A 20183-nucleotide genomic window follows, 5' to 3' on the forward strand; every position below is an offset into this window, starting at 1 on the left:
CCTGAGTTTGGGTGTCTATGTTTGCGTTTTCAATGGAGAAGAGATTTCTTTTTGTGTCCAGGAGTCAAGGGTGTCGAGGATTGCTGTGAGGGTCAGATGCTCAGGCCACAGTGAGCCAGCGTAAGAAGGACCTTGGCGTTGGGCTCTAAACTCCTAGGGGCAAGTGCAGGTGCTAAGTGCCCTTGCAGAGAGCCCAGGGGACACTGCGTCCAGAGAGAGTTCATCAGTCCCTTACTTCTGGGTGCTACGGAGCTGGGTAATGGGGCTAGCACAGACGTTCTGAGGATAAAAACAGTGGTGTCTGAGTGTTTTCTCGAGGCCGAGTCAAGGTGCTGAGCTCTAAAAGGCAGGAGGTTGGCTTAGAGAGGAAGGAGTCTTCAGAAGATTAGGCCCCACGGTCATCTGAGGCTTTCTGGCCATACTTGTGTTGACTTGTCTGCCGGATTTACGTCCCCGTGTGTTTAGCCGTCCGGTTGTAAGGGCTAGAGAGTCCGGGGCAGATTCCATGGTTGCTCCCAAGAACTCACACCCTCCCTGGACTAGACCCATCATCATGGGCTGTCAGTAGCCCCACTCCAGCAGGGGGGACCCTGCCGGTGTTGGGATTGGTCCCGTGCCACATCGAGGATGTGGGAGGTGCTGTGTGCTTCTGCCCCCTTCTCTTGCTCTTCTGACCTTGGCCCTGAGATGAGTGTGTCTCAAGCAAGCTATGGGTCAGGGAGGCTGAATCCAGCCCAGCCTGCCCACGGCAGAGCAGAAGGCTCCAGGCCCCCATCGTTTGTGAGCATGAAGGAGCCTCTGAGTTTTAGAATTCTTTTTTTACTTTTTTTTTAATGTTTATTTATTTTTGAGAGTGGGGGGAGGGGGCAGGGGGTTGGTGCAGAGAGAGAGGGAGACCCAGAATCCGAAGCAGGCTCCAAGCTCTGAGCTGTCAGCACAGAGCCTGACGTGGGGCTCGAACCCACAAACCACGAGATCATGACCTGAGCCGAAGTTGGATGCTTAACTGACTGCGCCACCTAGGCGCCCCTTTACTTTTTTTTTTTTTTTTTAAAAATTTTTTTTCAACGTTTTTTATTTATTTTTGGGACAGAGAGAGACAGAGCATGAACGGGGGAGGGGCAGAGAGAGAGGGAGACACAGAATCGGAAACAGGCTCCAGGCTCCGAGCCATCGGCCCAGAGCCTGACGCGGGGCTCGAACTCACGGACCACGAGATCGTGACCTGGCTGAAGTCGGACGCTTAACCGACTGCGCCACCCAGGCGCCCCTTTTTTTTTTTTTTTTTTTTTTTTTTTTTCCCCTTTACTTTTTTAAAAAGTAGGCTCCACACCCAAGATGGGGCTTGAACTCAGGACCCTGAGATCAAGAGTCACATGCTCCACTGACTGAGCTAGCCAGGTGCTCCTAGAACTCCTTTTATCATGCAGCACAAACTGATGAATTCAGGATCTTCGGGCGCATAGTGAGGAATCCTGGATAAGCCTGTTCTGTGTGGAGGGTCACTGGGCTGGCACAAAGGGAATTCCACTGGGCCCGAGAATAGCAGGGCCCTGGCTGCAGAGACCGTGGCCCCCGGACGAGAATACACTCCAGGGAAGGCCAGGAGCCCATGGTCAGCTCCCGGCTAATCATTTCTTCTCTAAGCCCGATGACAACAGCACACACAGGCTGCATCAGTCTCCAGGAGTCCTTCCAAGGGAGCCACCGCGACGCACGGCCCTCGTGTCGTCTGGGTGGTATGCACCCTATTAATATTAATCATCCGGCTGAGTCTCAGGAACCTGCCCACATCGCTGGCCTTCTCAGTGATCCCCATTGGACCTCCCTCTTTGAAGTGGGTTTTTTTTTTAATTTTTATTTTTATTTAAAAAAATTTTTTTTTAACATTTATTTATTTTTGAGACAGAGAGAGACAGAGCATGAATGGGGGAGGGGCAGAGAGAGAGGGAGACACAGAATCGGAAGGAGGCTCCAGGCTCCGAGCCATCAGCCCAGAACCCGACACGGGGCTCAAACTCACGGACCGCGAGATCGTGACCTGAGTTGAAGTCGGACGCTCAACCGACTGAGCCACCCAGGAGCCCCAGAAGTGGGGGTTTGAGAAGCAAATTGACAGCATCATTTGGGTGACCGGCTGGCTGTTGTAAAAAGGGTTAAGAAGATTAGCTCAGCCCCGGGACAAGATGTGTGGGCCGCACTGCTCCTTGGCGCCCGCCCCATCATTAATCTGTACTGAGAGTCACTTCCAGAAGCGGGGGGTGGGGGGGGAGGCCTGGGACCCGGGGCGCCCGCACAGCTCAACAGGCAGGCCCTTTGTCAGACCCACATTCTCTGCAGCAACGGGCCTCCGTCTGCACGACAAAAGACATTTTCCTGAATTATGGGAGGCAGAGTCCATTAAGTGCAAAACCACGGTACCAGAATGGTTTCCAGTTTCCTGAGAGGCGGCCCCTGTGGCCATGAGCTTTCCCGCGCGAGAACCGGGTGGCAGGTTCTGAATTTCCCCGGGAACTAATGGATCTCCGTCGTTGGGTGGCATCTCCCCGTCATGCCGTCGTGCCACGGCTGTCCCCTTTCGGAGCAACACAGATGCCTCCCAGGGGATGCACATTTCCATGCTTGTGAGCCTTATGCTGATGCCGGGGAATGTGCATGCACGTGTGTTTAAGATGTGGACACCGCACGGGGCACCTGGGGGGTTCAGTCGGTTGAGCTTCTCACTTCGGCTCAGGTCATGATCTCACGGTCTGTGGGTTCGAGCCCCTCATCGGGCTCTGTGCTGACAGCTGGGAGCCTGGAGCCTGCTTCAGATTCTGGGTCTCTCTCTCTGCTCCTCCCCTGCTCGCACTCTCTCTCAAAGATAAATAAACATTAAAAAAATTAAAAAAAAGAAAAGGATGAGAACACCACACTAAGAGACCATACGGATGAGTTGTGTTTCAAAGCTGTGCGGGTACATCCGTGTTTTGGAACTCCTGAAGTGAGGCGCTCTCTTAATAGACAAGTCGGGAAGGGCGTTTGCATTCCTCGGGCCCCTGACAGCAGGCTCCGTGAAGCCCAGTGCTGGCTTAGGACACGTCCTGCAGAAGCCAGCAGAAGGCTGGTAACTGTTCTGTCCCCAGAGCAAGGGACTGGGGACGTCAGAGAACACGCAGGACAGAGGTTCAAAATGTCCAAAATCACTGACTGAACCGGCAGCGGGAAGCGTGCCTCCCACCTCCCCTGTTGGTCTGGGCTCTCCCAGAAGTGGGGTTGGGTATTTAGGGCCTCGCCAGGTGCTGCCGGAGGAGAGGAATCCGCCTGGTGGAGCTGAGAGGCGCTCCACACTGACACTGTCAGTCCTCTGTCCGGGAGTCCACACAGCCCAGATCCACGAGGTCCTGGGCCTCCTGTGGCCAAGCGCCCCCCTTACAAGGCTCCGGCAGCCGTGCTGTGCATGCCACCCCCCACCCCCCCCCCCCCCCCCCCGCTTTGCAAACCCTTTCCTGTAAGGGCGCTTGCAGTTTTTACTGACTTTTTTTTTTTTTTTTTCTCAGCCCCAACCAGGCCCCATGGGATGGGCCAGGGAGGGTGTCCAAGGCCAGCTTCCCTGCAGTGTCTTTGTGACCAGTGTAGTTGACAATCGGCTTTCAGTGCTCTCAGGAAATGTGGTCTCCCAGGAGTCAGGGTGGCCCCTGGGGGCATGACCTGCTGGTGAGCCTGCTCCGGGCCCGGGGGTGCCCAGGCTCATTGCAGCCCGGGCGACTCAGCCTCACCGGGATCTGTGCCTTCTGCCGGAAGTTGGATTTGTTTGCATCTCGTTACTCTTCTCAGCTCAGGTGGGATCAAATCCGAATCCTGGTGCTGCCAATGTACGAAGGGAGGCTTCTTGTCAGACACAGCCCCCGATGTGCATGTTCTCTGAAATCAGCATTATAGATCAGGGAAAGAATAATTCTGTGACCCCGTGTCACAGATTCTCATCTAAACCAGACAACACAGAACGTCCAGCCCCCTTATCACGTTCCGTTAGGGGTTGAATAGTGTCTCCCAGCGAGATATTTACATCCTGAATCTGAGGTTGCCGTGGATGCAACCTTATTTGGAAATAAAGTGGTTGCACATGTAATTAGATGCAATGGCGGGGTCACGCTAGAGGAGGGTCATCCTAATCCAGCATGACTGGGGTCCTTATATAAAGAAGACAGCACCACGTGAAGACAGGGACACACAGGGAGAACGCGCCGAGACGATGAAGGCAGAGATTGGGGTGTGCATCTGCCTGGCCCGGAGCGCCAGGGGTCGCCGCCACGTCCGGAGGCGGGGAGAAGGTGAGGAAGGAGTCTACCCAGAGTGTCATAGGGCGCTGGCCCCAGACACCTTGCTCTCAGACTAGCTGCCCCCACGCCATGGGAGAAGACATTCCTGTTGTCTGAAGCACCCCCGTTTGTGTTTCTTTGTTACGTCAGCCCTAGGACATGAATACATGGTTTACCGAACACACGCCCCCTGCCTGGTAGGCAATTACCCCATTTGATAGAGGGAACACTGGCCTCAGAGAGGTTGAGAATCTCTCTGATGTCACACAGCCTGCGTCTCTGAGCGGAACTGGGACTTGGGCTCTTTGCTAGAGTTCTGACCTCTCTGTTTTGTTTTCTTTTCTGATTGCTAGGAGACGCCATGCTTCTAGTGTGTGATGTACGTGATGAAAACGATCAGAAAATGATTAGCCACATTTCGAGGCATTTTTTAGAGACATTAAGTATGACAACGAGGGGCGCCCAAGCGGCTCAGTAGATTAAGCATCCAACTCCTGATGTCGGCCCAGGTCGTGATCTCATGGTTTGTGGATTTGAGCCCTACATCGGGCTCTGCGCTGATGGTGCAGAGCGTGCTTGGGATTCTCCCTCTCCCCTCTCTCTCTCTGCTGCTTCCCCTGTCACACACATACTCTCTCTCTCTTTCTGAAAACAAATAAATACACATTAAAAAAAGTATGACAATGAGTTTTGACAAGTGCATACGCCAGCATATCCCCAATCATAGCAAGACAGGGAACCTTCCATCACCCAGAGGGTTCCCTATTCCCCTTGTTGGTGGGTTTGTGCTCCCCGACTCAGGGAACTGTTTCCTGGTTTCTGTCGGGACAAACGCCTTGCGGAACTTGGTGAGGAGGCACCCGTGCTCTCCGTCTGCTTTCCTTCTGTGCGAGCCGCAGACCCATCCCTACCATTGGCTCGTTACTGCCGCTCATGTATCTCTCAGGATAATGGCTCCTTCACTCTTCATTCACTCTCCTGATGGCGGGCATCTGGGTGGTTTCCAGTTTGGGGCCGTTCTACTTAAAGTTGCGCTCAATCTTCCTGTGGATTTGTTGATATTGTTTCTTTGCTTTCCGGCAAGGATCTGGCAGAGAAGCTGCGGGGCCATCCAGTAAAGACACGGCTGGCTTTACGAGCACCCGAGAGGCCTGGCACGAAATGACGCGCGAAGCGCGTGGACGCGAGGGCGTGTGGCGGCCCCGCCTCGACAGCCCCACCCTGCCCCGCAGACGCAGTGTAACCAAGGGACAGGGCGCTGGGGGCGCGTTCATCTCGGCAGGTTGCCGCCCGGCTGCCAGGCGCACGCACAGGCCCGGCACACTGGGTTCCATGGGACCACCAATCCGTCCGTGGAGCGGCGAGATCGTGGGGAAAGCTTTGCGGACGGGCACACGGTGTTCTGCTTAGATACCGAATTTGCTTCCTGGATCTCACAGTTGCCTGCGTCCCATGTAATTCAAGTCTCATGGGAGCTGCAGTAAAGGACGTGGGCTAGAGAAGCTCGTGGCCTTCAGTCCACCAGGAACACGCGCAGGGAGGCCCCTTACTCTGCACCGCACACGACACGTGGCCGTGGGGGAGGGAAGGATGAGGGGCTGCTCCTGACCCCCCCCCCCCCCCCCCCCGGAGCCGGCCGGGCGCAGAGGAGTGAGGTGAGGGGAGAAGGGTCCAGAACCTTCTGGTTGTGCAGAAGGAGAGAGCCTGGCAGAATGAAGGCGCTCACCGCCCCGCCCAGGGCCTGCACACACTGGCTGTGTGCACGACTGCCGGAGAAGGGCCGTTTCCAAGGAGCATCGTCTGGTGGCAACATCCAGGGGGGAGGTGCCCGTCGGGGATGGTTCCGCTCATGTTTGCACACACGGCCTCGCCCATCACCTGGGGCCTGTCGGAGATGCCGCGTGAAGCTGATGCCTGGTTCCGGGTCTCCAAACCCCAGCTTCTCCCCGTGCCAGCCTCTTCCCCGTGGTGAGACACCTCCCTGCCACGTGGGCCGGGGTCCCTCGGGTCAACCATGTGCCCTGGGGGGAAGGCGGGGCCCAGTGGCGTCATGGCAGCCTGTGGACACCTTGGCCCGGGAATGACCTACAGTTGGAGCTAAACGTCTGCTCCACACTAACGAAGTGCGTGAACTTGGGCCAGTGCTTCAGCCTTTCTATGCCTCAGTAGATTCCTCCATGAAATGGGCTTTGCAATGTAATAGAATATAATAGTGGATGATAGGACATGGAGACTGCCTCACCCAGGACCCAGTATGTAACACATGCTCCACGGCACTATGGATGTTTTTTTCGCTAATTTAGTGTCTGGAGGGAAGGAGCAGAAGGAAACTGGCACTTAGCTACAAGGTGCTATTTCTATCTTTAGGGAGGTTGCCTGAGACAGGGCAGGTGCACAGCAGGTCTGGAACTTACCAGCTGAGACCCAGAGAAACTTGTTTAACCTGTTATTAAAAAATACTTCATACAAATTTTTGAATAAGTAACATATTCACTTGGTTTAAAAATATCTCCAAAGAGAAACATTGAGAAATCAGCACCACTTGTCTCCTCTCGCCCCTCCGCATCTCGCACCCCCAAAACACTATCGTTAACTGTTTACATGCTTCTGGTGCTAATTAGTGCACAAAAAAGAAAATTAGAAACTTAATTTTAATTTTCCTCTCTTGATTTTTGTAAGGGAGAAGTTTGTATAATAGGCCCACTTCCGTATGCTGCCTTGTAAAAATTAATTTGATCTACTTTGGAGATCTTTATTTTATTTTTTTTTAACGTTTTATTTATTTTTGAGACAGAGAGAGACAGAGCATGAATGGGGGAGGGGCAGAGAGAGAGGGAGACACAGAATCGGAAGCAGGCTCCAGGCTCTGAGCCATCAGCCCAGAGCCCGATGCGGGGCTCGAACTCACAGACCGCGAGATCGTGACCTGAGCTGAAGTCGGCCACTTAACCGACTGAGCCACCCAGGCGCCCCAACTTTGGAGATCTTTAATCACCTCTACACAGGGAATTCTCTTTATTCTTTTATTTAAAAGTTTTAATTTATTTATATTGAGAAAGAGAGAGAGAGAGGCAATAGTAGCAGATAGAGAGAATCCCACGCCTGCTCCTCACTGTCAGCGCAGAGCCCGATGTGGGGCTTGAACTCACGGACTGAGAGATCATGACCTGAGCCGAGATCAAGAGGCTGACGCTCAACCGACTGAGCTGCCCAGGTGCCCCTCTCTATCCTTTCTTACAGCTGCGCATACTCCACGATATGGCTGGATCATACTCTACTGAACTATTCCCCTATTTAGGGACTTTTGGGTTGTTTAATAATTTGCTGTCACCAAAATCCTGCCATAAATAACCCAAAGTACAGCTCTAGGGTAACTTCCCAGAAACTGATCCCTGGGTCAAAGAGTGTCAGCACTTCACATTTTGATGGATGTTATGAATTTTCCTTCTGTGAGGGAATTTCCACCAACAGCGGGCGCAGATGACTTCTCAGCCTCCGTGACACAAGGTACTCTTCGTAGAAATGTCTATAGGTCAGAAATACCTATTTTTGTTTCTCTTATTATGCGTGAGGTTGGACATCTTTCAATATAGTGAAGGATTCTTCGGTTTTTCTTTTTTTTTTAAGTTTATTTATTTATTTATTTATTTACTATTTACTGAGAGAGATAGAGAGAGAGTGCAGGGAAGGGGCAGAGAGAGAGAGAGGGAGAGCAAAAAGTCCAAGCAGGCTCAGCACTGTCAGCACAAAGCTTGACACCGGGCCCGAACCCATGAACCGTGAGATCATGACCTGAGCTGAAGTCAAGAGTTGAACACTCAACCAACTGGGCCACCCAGGCGCCCCTGATTTCTCTTTTTCTTGAAGCTATGGTTCATGTCATTTTGTAGTTTCCTATTGGGTTGTTGGTTTTATTAAAGTTATTGAGAGAAGTTCTGCGATAAAATTGCAAATAGTTTTATTAGTTTAACTTTGTTTTTTCCTATGGTTTTAACATTTGAAATTTAATCTTAATTTTGGAATGTAGAATTTTTGATGTAAATTCAAACTTTTCATCTTTTTAAAAATGGCTTCTGTATGTGGAATCGTTACTTTGAAAGTTCTCTGTCTCGAGACATTAGAGGAATGCCCCATGTTTTCTCCTGAAACTTTTATGGTCTCATTATTTATCTTAGACTCCATATGCAGCGATAGGCTGGAGCCTGCTTATATCTGCTCCCGAGGGCTTCAAATCCGCGGAGGACTAATTTACGGCATGGAAATGGGCAATGCTGCATAATCAGGAATTTAAAACTTTTTTTTTAGAGTCAGTTATTAAAGCATTTGGGAACCCAGTCCTGCCTCTAATCTACTTAGATTTTTAAACAAATAATGTACGTGACCACTTTAGGGTTGGCGATCTCATCTGGGGCAGGAGGCAATAAATGGCAAGCAGCCATCATGCAGAAGGTGCTTGGCCAGGGCAGCCACTGTTGTCCCTGACACCTGCCATCAACGCCGTGAGACACCCTCGTGGCCTCTTGTCACAGGCACTGGGCAGGCAGAGGCTTATCCACACTGCACGGCAGGGGCGGGTGGGGGTGGGGTGGGGTGGAACTAGCTCCCCATGCAGGTCCCCGGGCTCACTGGTGCCCTTTTTCTCTCAATACAGTGTCGTGTTGAGGGCCACGCTGACCGTGTTGGGGAAAAACATGGTGTTGGAAAGGTCGACCTGAGAGTATGAACAATTATTGGATTTTTTCACACCCTATTTTACTCCACTTTGGGGGCTGGGTGCCTAGTCCTTCCTCGATGTTCAGGCAAGTGGGGCCAGCGAGGCGGCCAGGTGAGAAGCAGTCACAAGCGTTAATAGTACTGGAGCAGAGTCGCCCGGGGCGAGGGGTGGGGGTTGCTCAGTCGGTTGAGCTGCTGACTCTTGATTTCCGCTCAGGTCATGATCTCATGGCTGGTGGGATCGAGCCCTGCATTGGGTTCTGTGCTGAGGGCGTGAAGCCTGTTTGGGGTTCTCTCCCCCACTCTCTCTGCCTGTCCCACACTCATGCTGTTTCTCTCTCAAAATAAATAAACTTAAAAAAACCGGTCCTGGTGCGCTCCCTCTCCCCTCCTGCCCGTGGTAGGGGTGATGCGGCAAGGGCGCCCTTCTCCTTCTGCCTCTGCTCACCAGGCACTGCCCAGCTGTGCTGTTTTCTTCCTGTTCTGTTTAAGCGAATTCCCTCCTGAACACGTGTTGGGTGGAGGCTGGCGGTGCCAGTGTGATGTTGTCGGGGCCTCGGACTCCTCGTGGGATGGCCCCGGGTGGGGTCGTCCCCTCTGCAAACTGTTTTGAAAAATTTGGGTAGTTCTCATAAAAATGGCCTTTTACTTGTGCTCGCACACAAAAACCATTTTCCCTCTTTAACTTTTTTCCTTTCTTCAATCGGAAAACACGGTGGACACTTCATAGGAACTTTCCGACAAGAGCCCCAAACATTCCAGACACTGCTGTGCCCTGAGGCACCTGGCTTGGCCTTTCATTACTCTGCACCTTTCTTCTTGTCGCCCTCTCCGTCCACCTGGGGACTCTGGCTCATCCGCAAACACACACGTCATCCTGGGTCTGAAGCACCCCTTCCCCACCAAGCCTGGGCTCTCTCGGTTCGATGCCCCCTGCACCTTTTGTCCTCTGCCTCAGGGCACCAATCCCATCCTGCCGCTTTTTAACCAATCCCGTCCCACCACCTGTTCACCAATCTCGTCCTGCTACACGCTCACCAATCCCGCCCTGCTGCATATTCACCAATCCCGTCCCGCTCATATTCACCAATCACGTCCCGCCGCACACTCACCAATCCCGTCCCGCTACAACGCTCACCAGTCACGTCTCGCCGCATGCTCACCCGCCGCTCGCTCACCGTGTGTGTGTCGCGTTTTCCTCTTTCTCCTCTGTTATCAACTTCTTGAAGAAGGGTGAGTAGTTTAAAAAATTTGTTTTTAAAAATGTCCTCACTCTGGCTTAGTGCATGTAAAACACTCTGAACGAATGGTTGCTAGTTGAGTGAATGCGTGAACACACACAAGACCTTTGCTGGCCAGGGAGAAAACAGAATGAAAAGCAATTAATGTGCTGCGAATTTCCTTTATTTAAAAATTGGAGGTAATCCTGGTAAAATAAGATTCATCTTTCCCTGTGTTTTCCTCCCTATCTTGCCAGCCCTTTGTCTCCCTGGGATCTCTGAAAACATATGCCCAGGGCAAGGCTATTGCTGCTGTAACAAATCACTGCAGAGCCAGCGGCTTGCACAAACACACATTTATTATCTTACAGCTCTGTAGGTTTGCAGCCTGAGCGGAAATCAAGTTTTGTGTTGGGCTGCTTCCTTCTGGAGGCTGCAGTGGAGAATCGGTGTCCTTGCCTGTACCGGTGTCCAGAGACTGCCACATTCCTTGGCTGTGACCCCTTCCTCCATCGTCCATGTCAGCGATGGCTGGTCAGGCTCTCTTTACATCCCTCCAGGCTGCCTCTGGGGTCACATCTTCCTCTGACTCTCTTCGTCTGTCTCCCACTCTCACTTTTAAGGACGCTTATGACTATATTGGGTCCATGCAGATAATCCAGGATAACGTCTCTATTTTGAGGTCCACTAGTTAGCCACCATAATTCCATTTTTAAATCTTCATAGTCCTTTGATAGGTAAGGGAACATATTCAGGGTTTCCTGGGACTAGCAAGTGGGCATCTTTACAGGGTCGCTCTTCTGTCCACCACAGGGCCCACAGACCTGGGTTGCTGCTTTGGGCAAAGCAGGAGAACACAGCCTTACACTGAGCCACTGCCACCACAGGGCATCGCTTAGCCTTGCCGGGCACTTGGGCACGCCTTACACACAGGTGTGTGATGTGAATTTGGAGGGGGGTCACTCAGTTCCAGAGTGGTAAAGCCACTCTTGTTTGTTCTGTATCTTCACCCTCATTTTCACAGAACCACACAGAACAAGAACACAGGAATGTCTTCACTAAGCTTGGACATAAACCTGGAGGTGCGGAAGTTGGGCACAGACCTGGGACAGTGGTTGTCAAAAAGCTTGACGCGGTTCACCCGTCACAGATCTCCATTTCCCAGAAGATAACTATTTTGGTGATAATAACGGAGTGTTGCATTGTTTGTTTTTGTTTTTGTGGGAGGGGGGTGATGAATGATTCAACTATTGGAGCAAGAAACAGTGGATGAAGCTTGTCTGAGCTAGAAGGAAATGAATTTTTCATGTCCACATTGGAAAACTATACACTAAAAAATATTGCTAATGCAACTTTGAATCACTAACCGCTGTCGAGTTTACAAAGTTCCCCATGAACACATTTACAAGTAAGTGAAATGTGATCATGTGAAAACAGGATTAGAACAAAGGAACTGCTCATAACAGCCTCTGTTCAACCTGTGGCAGAGTCCTGACATTTGTCTGAATTCTAGAACACGTCAAACAGGACTTTCGAGCCAGAGTTTTAGTTAAATGCTGAAGTAGCATCTTCAGGACACTCTGGAAAGGTGGGAACTTTAATTCACAAATTTCCACTGAAGTCCCTCTTCGTTTCCTCTCACTAGATCACCAGTGATTGGTCCTCAGTCATATATAGGGTATCTACCTATGTGAGCATCATTTGCCAAGAGCCACTAAGGGAATGATTACTTCCTGGCTTTGCCCATAGGTGGGCTGTGGACACATTTTGAGAATCACTACTCTATAAGTTAGGAATAATTGCCGATCAAACCATAAAACCATAGAATTTAAGTGATGGATGAGACCTAAGAGTATACCTTCTCTAGGAGCTCTTGAGCTGATTTGGAGAGGAGCCTGCATTTTCAGCTGGCAGCCCCACCTGATGGTGGCTGGAAAGCACATGAAGAAACAAAGAGATGGTTAGGGGCGCCTGGGTGGCTGGTTAAACGTCCGACTTCAGCTCAAGTCATGATCTCACGGTTCCTGGGTTCGAGCCCCGCATCATGCTCTGTACTGACAGTTCAGAGCCCGGAGCCTGCTTTGGATTCTGTGTCTCCCTCTCTCTCTGCCCCTCCCCTGCTCGCGCTCTGTCTCTCTCTCTCTCAGAGATAAATAAATATTAAAAAAAAAAGTGTCTCCACTTTTCCCTTCCATCTTTGCTGCCTGCGCCTTCTTTTCTACCAACACAGCACTTTCCACACCTTGGTTTGTCACGGACATACATGTGTTCCCGCAACGTATAGGCACATGCCAGCACATACGTACAGGCATGTTTTAACGCTGGTATAGATTACATGTTGTGTATTGAAGGTACTGTTTCAATACTCTGCGGTATTCTAGAAAGTTCCACGCACTCTGCCATTTGCACGAATGCGAGAATTTTGATCAGATTCCATTGCTTCTCCTGATCTGCATCTGTAGGTTGTCTGACAGATGATCTGCGGGCAGCATCTACTTAAATGCTAACCATTTCAGGCACCTGCCTTCGGGATGAGGCAGCCTAGTTCATCACTAGTCCGATCATGTTTCTGGAACGTTTTTCTTCTGTTGGCCAGCCTTGCCCCTCTTGTGTCTTCTTGGCACTGGTCATGCCCTACAGGGCACAGGACGCGTCTGTGCCTCACGATTTACTATGACATCTTCCAAGCACTTGTAGCTGGTGAAAATCTCTCCCTTTTGTCTGCTTTTGTTCAGGCCACATAGAGGCCTCCACGGGGTGAAGGAAAGAAAAGAGCCCAGTTGTGGCCTGAGCAGGTCACTTACTCTTCCTGGGCCTCAGTTTATTTGTTACCAGAGGAACAGTCTTGCCCTGCCTAACTCGAAGTGTGACGCGACTGATTGACGTAATGGGCATAAACAGCAGAGTCCTTTCTTGAAGAGAAATGTGAGACGTTGCCTGGGCTACCTCAGGCTCTTTCACTGATCTTCATGGTACCCACGACTGAAGTCATTACGCTGAATGTGGTGCCCCCATTCAGAATATAGTAGGACCGTTATCCCCACACTTGGGACACACCTCACGTCTCTGTGCTTCTCGAAAAATGGCAAAAACTCTACCAAGTTGGAAGCAATCTTTACACAACAGGTAGAACATGTTGTTCTATGACATGGGCCTGCCGAAAACATCCATCAACTCACACACGTAGCTGCTGAAAGCTCGGTGTCAAAGCCACAAAGACCAGATGGGCAGAAGGCATGGTCCTGCTCTCGGGAGTTGATGGGACGGTTGAGAGATCCGCACATGAGACCAGACAACAATGTAAGACCCTGCCTAAGGATGGACGGGCCATCCGAGGAAAGCTGTGCAGCCTGGAGGCAGTGAATCTAGCCAGAAGACACAAAAGGGCCAAGTTCCCAAGAGAAATGACACTGGTCCATAACAGGGCAAGGGACAAATGCCTTGAGTCAGAACAGACCTGTGCCGGGAGAGCTCATATAAGCACGTGGGTGCTGGAAGTTGGGTGTTGGGAGGATATAGTTACAGGTGGGAAATTTGCCCCTTCCCCAGGTGTCTCCTAGACCTGCTTTCAGGGACTGACCACTTAACTTTCCCCCGGGTCATTCATTTAGCCAGAATATGTAACTTGACCATCCCCAGGGGACAGATGCTGGGGGCATAGTGTCCGTGTGTCTGTGGCTCCCTTTGAGGAACTCCTGGTCTCACTATAAAGAAAAGCACATACTCTCTGATTTTAGCATCACATGCTCTCGGCCTCACTCATGTCCAGGGTGATCCTGGTAGTAATTCCTTGTGCCGGATGAGGGCTCTGGGAGGGGTTCACGTAGCAGGTGGCATCGAAGCTGACTGAAGATGGTGTTCCCGAGTGTTCCAGAGATAACGCGGACAGGGGGCTCGGCAGACCAAGACGGTTGCCCAAGAGGCCCACAGAGACGCCACGTGCCCCGCGCCTGGGGGCGGTGCAGACCTCAGCGAGGCCCCGGGGCGGTGCCTCCTGGGCGTGTGGATTGAAAACCACCTCTCTTGGTGCTTCTCACCGGAGCCTTTGGTTAAAAAGCAAGGGGTGGGGCTGAGGGACTTGGGCGGGGGTGGGGGCAGGGCTGGAAATAGGGCCTGGTTCAGCCTGTGTGGTGGTTTTCAAAAGCATCCACAGAGTCTCTCTCTTCCCTTGGATGGGTGGAGCTCAACTCCCCGCCCCCCGCCGGACAGTGGGCTGGACTCAGTGATGTGCTTCTAACAAAGAAGACACAGGCGGAGGGGAAGGTGTGTGGGTTCAGAGACAAGGCCATAAAAAGTCCCCATGGTTCCTCTGGGCATTCTCTCTGGGATTACGCATGCTGCGGTTTGCCGGGTACGTGTCATACAGACACTCAAGCGACCCTATGGAGAGACCGTGTAATGAGGACCCCAGCCCTCCAGCCACCCGCCACGGGAACCCTCAGCTCTCTCAAGCCGTGAGCCAGAAACACCCTGTACTAACCATACCATGGTTTTCTGTGTTTTCTGATGTTTTGACATCGGGGGCCTTGCTGACCTTGGAGACGCTGCCCCTCCCAGAGCTGGCCAATTCCTAGAGGCTGCCAAAGTCTTCATCCATTCGGGCCACTGCAGTAGAATACCACAGATGGGGGGCTTGCAAACAACAGAATTTATTTCTTGCCGCTCTGGAGGCCGGGATGTCCAAGATCAGTCCAAGAGGTGGGAGCCTTTTCCTGTTCCTTCCTCTGTGGTCCCTCTCTGCAGGCGCAGAGTGGCCTCCTCCTGGGATCTCCGAGCACAGCTTCTCAGTGGCGGCTGCTGTCTCCTGGTCTGCTGGCCTCACCACACCTGGGTACAGATAGCACCTGCTTCCTAACACATGCCCGGCTCAACTCTTCTGGAACCTGTGATCACACGTGTTTGTTGTCTGAAGCAGTTAAGTTTTGTGGCAATTTGCTATCAGTAACAGCTATCTAACACGGCCTGTGAAGGCCTACAGGTTTAGAAATTAGGGAGATACCGTGGTTTTTAAGGGGAGCCACGTGCTGAATTTTTTATTAGAAAAGGCCCCTCTGGTAGCAGAGATGGTAGGAGAGTATGTTCCCCCAGGACAGACAGACCCATGTGGCAAGTCTGACCCTTTATCTTGTTAATACGACAGCCTCAACCCTGTGGTCTGAGTCTATAACTTTATTTATTTTTGAGAGAGAGAGAGAGAGAGAGAGAGCGCGTGCGCGCGCGGGCGCGCGCGTGAGTGGGGGAGGGGCAGGGTGAGAGAGGGAGACACAGAATTGGAAGCAGGCTCTAGGCTCTGAGCTGTCAGCACAGAGCCCGACGTGTGAACCCTGAGATTGTGACCCTGAACACAAGTTGACGCTTAACTGGCTGAGCCACCCAGGTGCCCCCTGAGTGTAGAACTTTGAAAAGAATGTAGAGAGGGTTTGACTGATATTTTTTGCAACTTTCCAAAGCATTCGTTCATCAATGCCTCTCATGGCAATGTTTATTTTCCCTGCCAGTGTCATCCCAAGAAGGATCTGGTTGACAGGGCATGTGGGGGGCTCAGTTGGTTAAGCCTCCAGCTCTTGATTTCTGCTCAGGTCATGATCTCACGGTTTGTGAGTTTGAGCCCCACATCAGGCTTTGCGCTGGCAGTGTGGATGGAGCCTGCTTGGGATTCTCTCTCTCTCTCTCTCTCTCTCTCTCTCTTGCTCTCTCGCTCTCTTGCTCTCTGCTCCTCCCCTGTCTGCACTCTCTCTCTCAAGAATAAACTTAAAAAGAAAAAGAAAGATCTAATGTGGGCAAGTGCCCCTTCTCACCTGATTTTCCCCATCAGTTTGACAAGTCCAAACACTTTGTGACTCTTTCCTTCCCTGTGGCCTTTACCGTGTTTGTTGAGTTTAGGGACCTGAGAAGGCCACACCCCACGGTGGGCACTGCAGGCGTGGGTGGGGGTGGGGTGGGGTGGGGGGCACCTTCAGAAAGTCTAGGTGGTTAGAGATCAGGGACCAGGACCCTGGTTTGCTGCACGGGGAATTGAGCCGGCAGCCTCTTCATGCGTCCTGCGAGACATCCCCTCTGAGGACAGGGCTGAAGCAGGCAGGGTTTCTCTGCAGGAGGGGGAGTGGCCGGAGGGCCTGGCCACCTGCACGCAGGACAAGCCCGTTAAGTGCCCCGGGAGCTGCCTGCGCAGGAAGGCTCAGCAGTTGCCTCCTTCTGCTGGTCGCGGGGTGCTGGCTGGTCTGGGAGGGGGGGCAGCGAAACACTCCTAGTTCCCCAACACCTGCACCGTAGCACGTGAGACGGTACCCGAGCAGGGAGTTTTCATAATGGTACTAGTAGAATAATAATATCAATAATAATAATAATAAAGCATCAGTCCATGTTGTAAGCACGCTGAGGCAGGGAGAAGTACGCTCAGAATTAACTGACTTACAAATTGCACAATGCCATTTTCTTGGACTGTCTGGAAGACAGAAGTGTGAGTCTGCAGGTGTCTCTCTGGGGTGCCCTCCAGGGAGGCCCGCGAAGGCTGCGGGGATGTCCAGGGCGGGGCGTGGGGATGTAAGGTGGCGGCTTCTGATGAGACAACCCAACAGGACTTCGTCCCCCTTCAGAGAACTGGCTCACGTCTTGCTGGCCGGCGCGCAGCCGCAGGAGGATCCGTCCCCTAGGCACGCGGGAGGCGACAGAGCAGGGGCGGAGGGCACCACCCAGCCTTCCGAACGCAGGAGGCGGCTGTTTGGGGAGAAACGCGCCAGCGGGCGCTTCCGAGTGCGGCCTCCGGCTCTTAGCTCCTGCCCACCTCGCCGCCCCGGCGTCGGCCCTCGTCCCCGCGCAGGGACAGGACCCCCCCGGCGGCAACGAGCGGCGTCCTCCCCCAGGCCGGACACCGCCCTCCCTCCAGGTGGCAGCACACTCCGCGGAAAGCGGGCGGAGCCTCCCCCAAACCCGCGCCCCGTCCCCAGGGGGCGGCTCCGCGGACGGAAGGCTGCGGTTCCAGTGGGGCCACCGCCGGCGCCACCGCCCCCACCCCCATCCTCCGCGCTCGCGCTTGCGTGCGCGCGCACACACAGAGAAGCACACGCGCACACAGAAGCACACGCATACACGCACTGTTATGGTCTGATTGCTGTGTCCTCCCCAAGTTCACGTGCTGAAATCCCTCCATGTGACGCTACTTGGGGGCGGACCTTTGGGAGGTGATTAGGATCAGGTGCGGTCGTGAGAGGATGAGCGTTCCAATCAAGGAGATTCCTTCCCCCGCCCCCCCCCCCCCCCCCCCCGCTGAGCTCCCGGGGCCTTCCACGGGGACACAGCGCCAAGTCTGCGCCAGAGGGGGCCTTCCCGGCCCCCCCATCCTGGACGGCCGCCCCCAGACGTATGAGCGATGCAGTTCCGTTTGTTCGTGAGCCACCCTGTCCGCGGAGCCGCGTTCTAGCAGCCGGCCGGCCAAGGCGCCCACGGGCCGCACGCTCACACGTGCGCGCACCCGCAGACTCACTGCTCACGCTCACGGGTGCGCGCACACCCGCAGACTCACTGCATGTACTCACACCTACACACACACCCGCAGACTCACTGCACATGCTCACACGTGCACGGGGGCACACGCACACTCCCCTGCCGGCACATCCCTTGGGCCACCCGTTCTGTCGCTCCGAAGGTTAGGGAAGTAGTCCTCTGGCTGCCCCGCCCTTGGGTCGGTCTCAAGTGTGGGTCAACATCTCCTGAATGACTCATCAGCGTATTAGGTGACACAGGAGTGCATTTTGCCTCCTGGCACAGACCAGAAGGCTTGGGCTTGTCAGGGTGACGTGGGGGTGCTGCCCGGCGCCCCCCACACCAGCTCTATATGAGGGGACTCCGGCTGGGACCCTGCTGCCCCCACTCTACACCCCCGGGTCTGCCTGGATGTCCCCTGGGGGGTCGCGTCTTTGGATGCACAGAGAGTAACCAGGGAAGCCAGAAATACTGAAAACTCCATGGCGGGGGGGGGGGGGGGGGGTGTCTGGCACCACCCTCTGAACCTGCAAACACTGAACCATGTGACCGTGGACCTCTGGATCCTAATTCTCATAGCTTCTTCTCTGGCCGCTGCTGCACACTTTATCACTATGATAATGGGCGCCTGGGTGGCTCAGTCGGTTAAGTGTCCCACTTCGGCTCAGGTCATAGTCTCGCAGTTAGTGGGTTCGAGCCCCGTGTAGGGCTCTGTGCTGACAGCTCAGAGCCTGGAGCCTGCTTCGGATTATGGGTCTCTCTCTGTCCCTTCCCTGCTTGTGCTCTCTCTCTGTCTTCCAAAAATAAATGTAAAAATATATGTATCACTATGATAAAGTGTCCCTTAGTTCAGGGCCATGAGCCAGCCCTGGAGAGGAGATGCGAGTAAGACCCTTTGGGCCTGGGCACTTCCTGGGTGGACGGGGAGTCGGGGACAAGGCCTTGGGTCCATCCAGGGGCATGTCCTCTGAGTGGAGTGACATGGTGTTCTGGGCCTCGCAGTCCTCACTTGGAAAACGGGGGTTGCAATAGTTTCTCTGTTTGCTGGGGGTGGCTGAGACACAGTGTGGCAAAAGGGGGCCAGACAAGAGAGTTTACTGGCCCGGTTCTGGAGGCAGGAGGTCTGAAGTCAAGGTGTTGGCGGGGACATGTGCCCTCTGCAGGCTTTGGCAGAGGACCTTCCACTGCTGGGGGCTGCTGGAGCCTGGGTCCTCCTGGGCTTGAGGCCCTCGCCCCCCCCACCCCAGCCTGTGCCTCTGCTCACACAGCCTTCTCACTGCCTCCGTGTCCAGTGTCCCAGTTCATGTCAGGACCCTGGCCACTGGATTAGAGCCCCTCTACTCCAGTATGCCCTCCTCTGAACTTCCAAACAGGGCCACACCTGCAAGTATCAGAGTTGGGACTCATATCTGCGCTCAGGGAACCCAGTCAACACAATTGTGAGGGCTGGAGATTCCACATCACCGGAGCTCATTAATCAGGGTGCGAAAAAGACAGCCTGCCTCCCGCTCCCATCCCGGGAGGCTCCTGAGCTGCCCGGAAGCCCCCTGGGGCCAGGGGGAAGCCCAAGCACCTCCCCCGGGATCCAGCCACTCAGGGCACCTCAGTCCCCTTTCAGGCTTGGCTCAGCTCCAGTTTCTCTGGGCCGCAGAAGTCTGGACTTCCTTCATGAGGACCGAGGGCCCTGGAAAGGGTGTGGGTGGAGCACCTTGCTTCACTCCCGTGGGCAGCCGCTTGGAGCTGGGAGCTGGGAGCCAGGAGCTGGGAGCCAGGAGCCGGGAGCTGGGAGCTGGGAGCCAGGAGCTGGGAGCTGGGAGCAGGGAGCAGGGACCTGGGACCTGGGACCTGGGACCTGGGAGACTGAAGCCAGGTCCCAGGTCCCAGGTCCCAGGTCCCAGGTCCCTGCTCCCTGCTCCTTACTCCCAGCTCCCGGCTCCTGGCTCCCAGCTCCCAGCTCCCAGCTCCAAGCGGCTGCCCACGGGACTGAAGCAAGGTGCTCCACCCACACCCTCTCCAGGGCCCTCGGTCCTCATGAAGAGACGAGGCGGGAGCTGGGAGCAGGGAGCAGGGAGCTGGAAGCTGGGAGCAGGGAGCTGGGACAAGGGACCTGGGAGGCGGGAGCAGGGAGCAGGGAGCAGGGAGCAGGGAGCTGGGAGCAGGGAGCTGGGAGCTGAGACCTGGGAGCAGGGAGCAGGGAGCTGGGACCTGGGAGCAGGGAGCTGGGAGCAGGGAGCTGGGACAAGGGACCTGGGAGGCGGGAGCAGGGAGCAGGGAGCAGGGAGCAGGGAGCTGGGAGCAGGGAGCTGGGAGCTGAGACCTGGGAGCAGGGAGCAGGGAGCTGGGACCTGGGAGCAGGGAGCTGGGAGCAGGGAGCTGGGAGCTGGGAGCTGAGACCTGGGAGCTGGGAGCAGGGAGCTGGAACCTGGGACCTGGGAGCAGGGAGCTGGGACCTGGGACCTGGGACCTG

At 54.1% G+C, this 20183-nt stretch overlaps 1 long non-coding RNA gene across 1 annotated transcript; it reads right to left on the reverse strand.

Annotated features, from left to right (window-relative positions):
* Positions 1–14865: 14865 nt before the first annotated feature.
* Positions 14866–17142, reverse strand: LOC131495127 (uncharacterized). Its single transcript, XR_009253799.1, has 2 exons — positions 16650–17142; positions 14866–15117 (listed from the first exon to the last, which is right to left on the reverse strand). It is a non-coding gene; the product is annotated as an uncharacterized LOC131495127 (long non-coding RNA).
* Positions 17143–20183: the final 3041 nt, after the last annotated feature.

This window comes from Neofelis nebulosa, chromosome 1 (genome assembly GCF_028018385.1).
Source record: "Neofelis nebulosa isolate mNeoNeb1 chromosome 1, mNeoNeb1.pri, whole genome shotgun sequence".
In the NCBI taxonomy this organism is placed as follows: domain Eukaryota; kingdom Metazoa; phylum Chordata; class Mammalia; order Carnivora; family Felidae; genus Neofelis; species Neofelis nebulosa.